This window comes from Cupressus sempervirens, chromosome 2, assembly GCF_028749045.1.
Source record: "Cupressus sempervirens isolate cs-2001-9-10 chromosome 2, ASM2874904v1, whole genome shotgun sequence".
In the NCBI taxonomy this organism is placed as follows: Eukaryota; Viridiplantae; Streptophyta; class Pinopsida; order Cupressales; family Cupressaceae; genus Cupressus; species Cupressus sempervirens.
In genome coordinates, this window is record NC_143119.1 from 578,511,631 (window position 1) to 578,521,430 (window position 9,800).

Consider the following 9,800-nt stretch of genomic DNA (forward strand, 5'->3'; position numbering starts at 1 on the left):
CTGATGACAATGAAGAAGAGGTAGAAATACTTCCTAAACATGTCAAAAAATGTCATAAAGACAAAAACTTCCAAAAAGTCATGGAAATCTTTCTTAATGAAGAGAAAAAGAAATACTTTCTTAAACTTTCCCAAGAGGGAGCCAAGCTACCTCATCACTTTAAATTTGAAACTATCATTACACCTGAAGAGGAAATTGAAACATCCAAATTGCAAAAATATTTGAAGATCATGCAAGAACAGTTAGCCCAAATGATATGTGATAAACACAAACCTACAAAAACATACACCCTAGATGCTATTTTTCCATTCCCTTTTGACAAGAGTATAGACATGCCTCCTTTTCCAAGAGGAGTTGAGTTATCTAAGTACGACAAATACTTTGGAAATACTAATCCCCAAGATCATTTGCGAGAATTTAGTGCCTTGTCTATGGAATTTATGCATAATCAGACATATCTCATACATCTATTCCCAAGAAATCTAGGTGGTTAGGCTATGGGTGGTTTTCACACTTGCCTATTGGTATCAAAATATTCAATGAGATTGCTAACTTTTTTTTCCAACAGTACTCTCACAACATACAACACTTGGTTAACATTCAAGACTTGTGCAACCTTAAACAGAAAGTTGGGGAACCTTTCCTCACATTCCTTTAGAGATGGAGACAACTTTACACCAAATACTCATGCAACATCCTAGAAATAGAGAAACTTGATATCTTTATGGATAAGCTCCTACCTAATTTTGGGTATAGAGTTCAACTTCAAAGTCCATGTACCTTCAAAGACATTGTCACACAAGCTATTCGGATAGATGAATTCATGGTCAAAAAGGGTGAACTAACCCTTTAGAAGGACACTAAACAAGAGTCAACCTCTAATAAGGTAAAGTCCAAGTATGTGAACAAAAAGTGAGAGTTTGTGCATGATGGATTTGTTGACAACATTACTCCTAAACCTGCTAAGACAGCTTTCAATCTTACAGATAATCTCCAAGCATCTAGGAATGTTGAGAAATCTCCTTCTAACAACAAGATATCTAGAAACCAACAGAGGAACTCATCTTGGGCTACACACCCTAAATGAGAATTTACACCTCTTGGTAAACCTTTGGATGTGCTTTACAAGACCTTGTTACAAAACAAACTCACTTCTGTTATAGAAAAGGTTAATTTAATTTCATTAATTAAATTACCTTTTCTCCCTTCTTAAGATTTTGCTTTATGCATTTTTTTGCATTCTCTATTTAATAATTAATTTGTAATTATTAAATAGCTTTTTCCTTTTAGGTTACCCTTTGTAACTTTTTAGGTTACCCTTTTCAGGTTTTAATCTCCTTTTATAAGGATTGATCTCTTTGTAATTTAATTCATTCACTTTTAATAATATAAATCGTTCTTTTTGCTCATCAAGAATGTCTCATCTATGGATCTAGGAATTCTAGCCTCCATAGCTTTTTCTTCTCTCTTTCTATGACATGTGTTTGCATGTAGGTGATTCTTGAGAGTTGTGGGGTTGATCTTTCATCAACTTCAACATGATATCAGATCTCTAGATCCTCATGCGCCTATTCAATTTATGAGAGATTTTTCTTGGCTTTCAAATTTGTATCTTTTTTATTTTAGAGGGTTTTAGTTTTCAAAGTTATTTTGTATTGGATCCAGGGGGTCATTTTTTTGGTGCATTTTGATCCCAAATAGACCTCATTGTTGGATTTGTAGTACCCAAAAACTCCTATTTCCATATAAAATTAGTCCAATTTTGACATAGCTGAAATTTGAGGAAAAAATTGCTCCTAGATTTAGGCACACTTCACGAGGTGATGATTTATTTTTTATTAAAAATGAAAAAAAGGAAGAAATCTTTTTTTTTTTAAATGCATGTTTTTTGCAAAAAAAATAAAATAAATAAAAGTTTCAAAAAGCATTTGCATGTTGTCTTTTATTATTATTAATTTTTAAATCATGTGATGCTTCCATCATTGAAGGATGCATATGTCAGAAAGGTACTGACACATGTTAGTCCGAGTACTGATGTAGTAGGTCTGACAGTCACAGGTATGACATCAATAATTTTGAAGCAAAAATTTGATGGCCTTCAAACTATCTCTTCTTTGATTTGTTTTGTCCTAAAAAGTTGTTTGTGGTTTTTTGGCTATATCTTTTTCATACAAAGATTTTTTTGATGAATTTTATATCTTCAAAAAGATTTTTCCAAGCCCATCATGATGGTGTAGGTTATTTAGACTTTTGATGCAATTTGGTTTCCTATTTACATAGTCAAAGCCAAAAGTTCTATTTTGCACTCTGGGAGACATATCTTGAGCATCCAAGCTCCAATTTGAGAATTATTTATACCATTGGAAAGGTCTTTCTGAGATCTTTCTAGTGATGCTGGTTGTTTTTTCCAAATTTTTCTCTAGGCACATTCTATCTAATCTTTTGTATTTTTGCATTCTAGTGGATATATGGGTTGTTTGAGGTCTGAGGATCAATTTTGTCGCTTCAGATGATTTGTCATGGATATGTGTTGTATCATCCTTATGTCTCTTTCTAATCATTATTGATATCATTTGTAAATATTTTTATGCAAACACATTGAGATAAAGTGCCTGTCCTTGCATTTTTAGGATTTTTTTCATTATTGTGACATGCCTTTATAGGTGTTTGTACCTCTTCCTCACTCTTGATGTTCTTGGTTCTTTCTATTTTGTATGAGATATTGGCCCACTTTCTTAGTTGTTTGTCAACTTACCCTTGTCTACATTGGGGGCGGGGGGGGGGCTTATTCTTCTGTTGTTTCTCATGCTTCCTTTGTTTGATTGATCAACTCTTCAGGATTTGGAGTTTCATGCTATTCATATTTTCAAGTTTAGTTGTTTGCCTTTGTTTGCTTCCTAATTTGATGTAGATTATAGTCTTCCCTACCTAGTCAGGTTCTATTTTAGAGGAGGTTCTACATATCAATAGTTTCTTTTTTACAATGTTTGTAGCTTCTACATGCTTTAGTGGTTTTCTTCATGATCACTCTTTGTTCCTATTTTATGGAACATTCCTCTAGTTGGAGGCTTCTACAATCCTTTACTAAGTTTTCAACTATCTCTTTTTGGAGTAGATTTTTTGCCGCTGGGTTTTCTCTATTTCTCTATTTCATAGAGATTTTGTTGTGATTGGGTACCTCATCAGGCCTTGTTGTCAAGACCAAAGTTTTCTTTCAACATTATTTGTAACAGCATTATTGCTCATCTTAAGGGGGTGTTGGGGGGGGGGGGGGATAGGGGTGTTAGAGAGAAAGGTTAATTTAATTTCATTAATTAAATTACCTTTTCTCCCTCCTTAAGATTTTTCTTTATGCATTTTTTTTCTTTCTCTATTTAATGATTAATTAGTAATTATTAGCTTTTACCTTTTAGGTTACCCTTTGTAACTTTTTAGATTACCCTTTTCAATTTTGATCTCCTTTTATAAGGATTGATCTCTTTGTAATTTAATTCATTCAGTTTTGATAATAGTTGTTACATGTTCTTGTGCCAAGTTAGTGCTAAAAGGCCCTACGCCTTCTTCTCCTAGATTAAAATAACACAAAGACAAACCTCTTGCTAGTCCATTTGGCAAAGGAACAAAACTTGAAAAAATGTTTGTGGCTACTAGCTACAATATCCTTGATTGGTTACAATGATCAAATGCTCAAATCACAATCTTTGAACTGCTCAAAATCTCACCCGCTTATAGGCAAATTCTTGACAAAAGCCTCACTAAGACAAATGTCCTTGAAGATCTGATCTTGAGAGGTTCCAATCTATGGTCGGCCATCTAAACTCACCTTACTATATAGTCCTTCTTTGAGGAGGACAAAAATTCATTGAGTCATCCATATAATCAACCTCTACTCATTAAGGTCATGATACAACTGAAATGTGTCCATTGTGTGCTTATCAATAATGGACCTAGTTTAAACATTGTCTATATTGCTTTTCTCGGACAATTAGACTATTCTAAAGAGTCCATTGACCCTCGCCACAAGATAACTATCAAAAAATCTAATGAAGTTGAGTGCAAATCCTTGTGTCTTGTTGGAAGGGATCTCACTTGTCAAGTTCTAGACATTCCCTTAGCTTACAATATTCTTCTAGGAAGACCATGGATATGTGAGATGCAAGTTGTGCCTTCCACCTACCATTAGTGCATCAAGTTCCCATTTCATGGCTCTTAAGTCACCATACCTACAAGTACTCACTATACTTGTAACATGTTTAAATCTACTAAAAACTTCATGCCTACTAATAGGGAGTCTATAGACCATCATGAAAACAAGATGAATCAAATCAAGCAGTAACTCAAGTTAAAAGAAACTGGAATGGGTGAATATCAAATAGAACCAGTTCTGTCTTTAAAATTTCTTCTTGAATCTCCCCGTCATTATGGGAGACCATCTCAAGTGAAGAGACCTTATGTGTTGACACCTCAAACCAAGTATAATGGTACATCTATCAAAGATATTGTTCCTTTTGAGTAGGAAAGTGAAGATAGAGCCATTATTGCATGGATATACAAAGAGGAAACTCCAATTGACCTCATAGAATAGTCTCATGAAATTACTCCTGAAAAACTCATGAAACACTTTGGCTAGAAGGGAACTAGTCCTATTAGGAACTGGTCTATCACCATGTAGCACAAATTATCAAGAATATGAATTCAACTCTCTCTTACAAGAAACTATAGACAAAGACATAGATCAAGTTCATGTCTATGAAAATCTCCTCAAAATAGGTGAAGCATCTAGGGCTAGGTCAGATGAGTCTTATCCAACTAGTGTCATTGAGTCTTCAACTAATGATTTTAGAACTCAGAGGCATTTGAACACACTTGTAGATGAAGCTGCTCAAGGTCTTGAATTTCTTGTCCAGGTATTTGATGACTATACTATGAATGCAATTGAACCTGCCACTTCTCTTTCACTCACCTATCCTGAGCTCATAGACTAGAATTCCAATACATCTAGTGAAGTCCCCACATTCTAGAATGACAATGCTCTTGCATGTTACTTAAATGATGTTGAACATGTAAAATCTTCCACCAAAAAATAAAGTTTCAACATGAGTGAAGGTGACATCAAATATCTCAATCATATAATCAAAAGCACATTGTGGTAGTGTCAAAACCTAAAAAAGTAAAAATAAAATATGTATCCAAGGGTGAAAACCTCTCTGAGGCACCTATGGATGAGATATTTGATGCAATTCCTAGTCATTTTTAGGAAAGATCATCAGTGTTGATAGAGCCAATATAGCCGATCAACTTAGGAATAGAGGAACATCCTCATATGATACATCTTGCATAGTCACTATCTCCAAAAGAAAAAGAGGAATTCATTACTTTCTTCCAATAGAAAAAGATAAAATTTTCTTAGAGATACTCAGACATGTCAGGATTAGATCTTGATCTCATAATGCATCACTTGTCTATTGCACCTGGAGTTAAATTGGTCAAACAAAAACTCAAAAAAATGCATCATCATGTTGCATTGCTTGTCAAAGCTGAACTAGAAAAGCTTTTGAAAGCTGGTTTCATTTGAGCTATTGATTATGTTGAATGGATATCAAACATTGTCCTAGTCTCCAAGCATGACAAATCAATTAAAGTCTATACAGATTTATGAGATCTAAACTTAGCTTGTCTGAAGGATGATTTTCTACTCCCTAACATTGATATGATAGTGGACATGACAACAAGATATGAAATATAGTCACTCATGGATGAATTTTCTAGTTATAATCAGATCATGATTGCACAAGAAGATTAGGAAAATACTACTTTTACTTGTGCATGGGGAAATTTCTATTGGAATGTGATGCCATTTGGCTTGAAAAATGTTGGTGCTATATATCAGAGGGTAGTTACTATGATTTTTCACAACATGATGCATAAAATAATGGAATACTATGTGGATGATACTTTAGTTAAGAGCACAAAATGCAATACCCACCTTCAAGATTTGGGACCTATTTTAGATTACATAGAGAAATTCAGTCTAAGACTTAATCCCAAGAAATGTGCATTTGGTGTAACATCTGAAAAATTTCTTGGGTACATTGTGTTTGCAAAAGGAATCGAGGTTGATCTAGAGAAAGTTCAAATGATCATTGACATGCCTCCACCCTATAATGTTAGTTAGATGAGGAGCTTATAGGAAGACTTCAATCCATTCACAAATTCATCTCATAGCTAGTGGATAGGTCACAACCTTTTACCAAGACTCTACATAATAGTGTGAAATACAACTGGAGCCAAGAATGCGAGTAGATCTTAACACAAATAAAGAAATATCTTGCTAATCCAATAATCTTGATGCCTCCTATTCATGGAAGCCTCTCATTTTATACATCTCAACAACATAAACATCTCTAGGTATCTTGCTAGCCCAAGAAGACAATGATAACAAGGAAAGAGATATCTACTATTTTAGTCACATGCTGATTTCTTATGAAATGAATTATAGTATCATTGAGAAAGATTGCTTGGAAATTGTCTTTGCTTCTCAAAAGTTGAGACACTACATGCTCGCTTATACTACATAGTTGGTTGCTAAAATTGATCCACTAAAGTACTTAATCAGCAAGGAAGCTCTAACAGGAAGGTTGGCTAAGTGGGTCATGATACTAAGTGAGTTTGACATTCACTATGTTGAACGAAAGGTTATCAAAGGACAAGCAATTGTTGATCAGTTAGTAGAAGCACCAATGTAGAGCCTTCTTCCATTGAACATTGATTTCCCTAATGAATCATTTCTAACAATTACACATCAAACTTGGGTGATGTTCTTTGATGGTTCCTTCACACAACAGAGATTTGAGTTGGGCTACTATTTATAACACCACAAAGCTACTCAATGCCTAAGGTGTACATAATATTGTTTCCTTATACAAATAGTATCATAGAGTATGAAGCTCTCATTAATGGTATGAAGATTGTATTTGAATGGAAAGTGGATCGACTGAACATCTTCAGTGATTCACAACTTATAATCAACTAGGTCAATGATGTATATCAAACAAAGGATGAAAAATTGATCCCTTATAAATGCATAGTGTATGACTGAAGAAATACTTTTCTCATATCACCTTTTAATAGATTCCTTGAGCAGATAACAAAGAGGCTAATGCCATGGATACTCTTGATTCCTTGTTACAGATGCTCGAAAATGATCTTCGATACGAGTTCCTAGTGGAAATGTTACTCTACCTTGCCTATGAATCTCTCAAATCTAGGATGATCTATTCTATTGTAGGACATGACTCGTCTTGCTACCACCACATACACTCTTACTTGTATGACCAAACCATCCTAGAAAATCTAACCCAAAATGAAAAATGTCACCTTATTTGTAATGCTTTATGGTATGTTATTATTGCTAATGACTTATTTAGGAGAGGTCTTGATGGAACACTCCTTAGGTATCTAGAACCTAATAATTCCAAGTGTGCATTAATAGATGGATATGAGGGCATTTTTGGATCTCACTCTAATGGCTTGACACTAGCTCATAAGCTTATTAGAGCTGGTTATTATTGGCTGAATATAGAGCAAGAGGCAATCAAATATGCAAAGTCATGCAAACAATGCTAGTTCCATGGGAATCTGATTCATTCTCTAGCTAGAGATCTAATTCCATCTATTACACTGTAGCCATTCCAACAATGGGCCTTTAATCATTATGGGTTAGATTTACCCATCCTCTTCAAATAGACACAAGTTCACCATTATTGCTATAGACTACTTCACTAAGTGGGTAGAGACAACCCCTCTCTCCATAGAAAATGGAAAAACTATAGCTTTGTTCATCATGAATTACATCATATGCCGGTATGGTGTACCTTCCTACATTATTACTAACAATGGAGGACAATTTGAAAACAAGGATCTTAAGAAGTTGTGTAAAAAGTTTAGAATCATGCAACACTAGTCTTCTATTTATTACCCCTAGGGTAATGGTCAAGTGGAAGCATCCAACAAGGTGACCCTTAAGATCTTGCATCGCATAGTTAGCAAATCTGGAAGAGATTGGCACCTTCATATTAATTGATGTAGGAGCATCCAATGGTGTAAGGGAAATCTTGTAACACCCAAAAATATGCTTAGTATTAGTTTTCGTTTAAAGTATTTTCATTTTTGGATACCCATTTGGGTCAAATAAAGATTCCAACTCTCATATTCCACTATTGGTTTTCTAGGTTAGAGTTTTTTAGCACATTGGGATACTTGCCAATGTAGAAAATAGGCTATCTTGTAATTGAGCCATAATTATGATGAGTTAGAGGATTTAAGTTTGAGGGATGATTATAAATGTAATTTAAAGCACTACAAAAAAATAATTAGGTTTTGAAAGTTATTTCAGTTTTAAGTTTCTCGAAGACCTCCTAAGAGCACTTCAAAGTCAAATTCAAGGCACTAAACAGCCTTGTATGGGCCCAAAAAAGGGGAAGAGAAAAGATAGTCCATAAGGCCATAGAGAACTTTGAGAGATTTCCAAAAATGTAAACGGTTTTTCAATTAGAGTCCCAGATCAAAATTTATGCCTCCCGCAAGTTGGACTACCATTTCTAGATTCTTCTAATTTTACACTAACTTCTAACATGTTTTCTAGAAACTTATTTTTTTGTGATGGATGCCAAATGGAATATTCTAAAATTTATTCCTACCCCTAAACCTAATTTGGTTTACTTGAGGACATTTCTTGCATTGTAAAGGCAAGTTTTGGTGGAGTTTGGGAGAGGGTATTGTGAGAACCAAACCACATTGTAAGCCCATAGGGCACATCTTTGAGTCTATTTCATTATACTGAATGTAATAGTAGATCATTTCTGATAATAATTTTCCCCTTTTACTCTTGTGTTCATTTTGGTCTTGGATTGCACCCTCATCATTAATCCAACTTTATTGGCTTACAGAACAAGTATTAGAACTCCAATGAGTACAATGCCCTTTTCTTTATAATATGGAGCAGATATTATGCTTCCAATTGAGGTTGAGATTTCCACTTTGAGAATCTCCATAAAGTGCCTCATTACTAATGAAGACTATAGAGTATCTCGGCTTCAAGAGCTAGAATTGTTAGATGAATGTTGACAAGTGGCATGTGATCATCTTCAAGCTTATTAGTAGTGTATGTCAAGAAGCTACAATAAGAAAGTTAATCCATGTGAATTCCAACTGGGTGATCTCATTCTGAGAGAGAACCCTAAGAATCAACAACAATGGTAAAAAAAGGGAAGTTTGAACCCAAATGGCTTGGTCTATACATAATTATTGTAGTGTTCGAATTTGGTGCTTATCATTTTTTTTATAGCCGAGGGAGAGTCGCTCAAGGAGCCCATCAACACTCTCCACCTGAAGTAGTTCTACAGCTGATCTGATTTTAGAAGCTCTCTATATATACTTAAATGTCCTAAAAAAAATCATTACCCTAGTGAAAACCTAGAAATAGGCACCTTGGTAATACCAAAAAATTTGAAAAATACAAAAAAAAAAAAAAAATGAAAAAAAAAAAAGAGTCATTGATGAAAACCTGGCGAACAGGCATCATGGTAGAAAAAAAAAAAAGAAATCTCTACCAAGAAGGTGAAAAATTGGTAAAGAGGCCCCTCTTGTTCCAAATGTTATATCTCATAGCACATGTTCTAGCTCATATACAATTTCTTTCCTACTTTAATTTGCAACTTTCTCTCATGTATCCATGGATTGAATCTTGTCATAACTTAGGGGCAACATCTGTAATGTCATAGGAATCTCTTAAGTTTTAG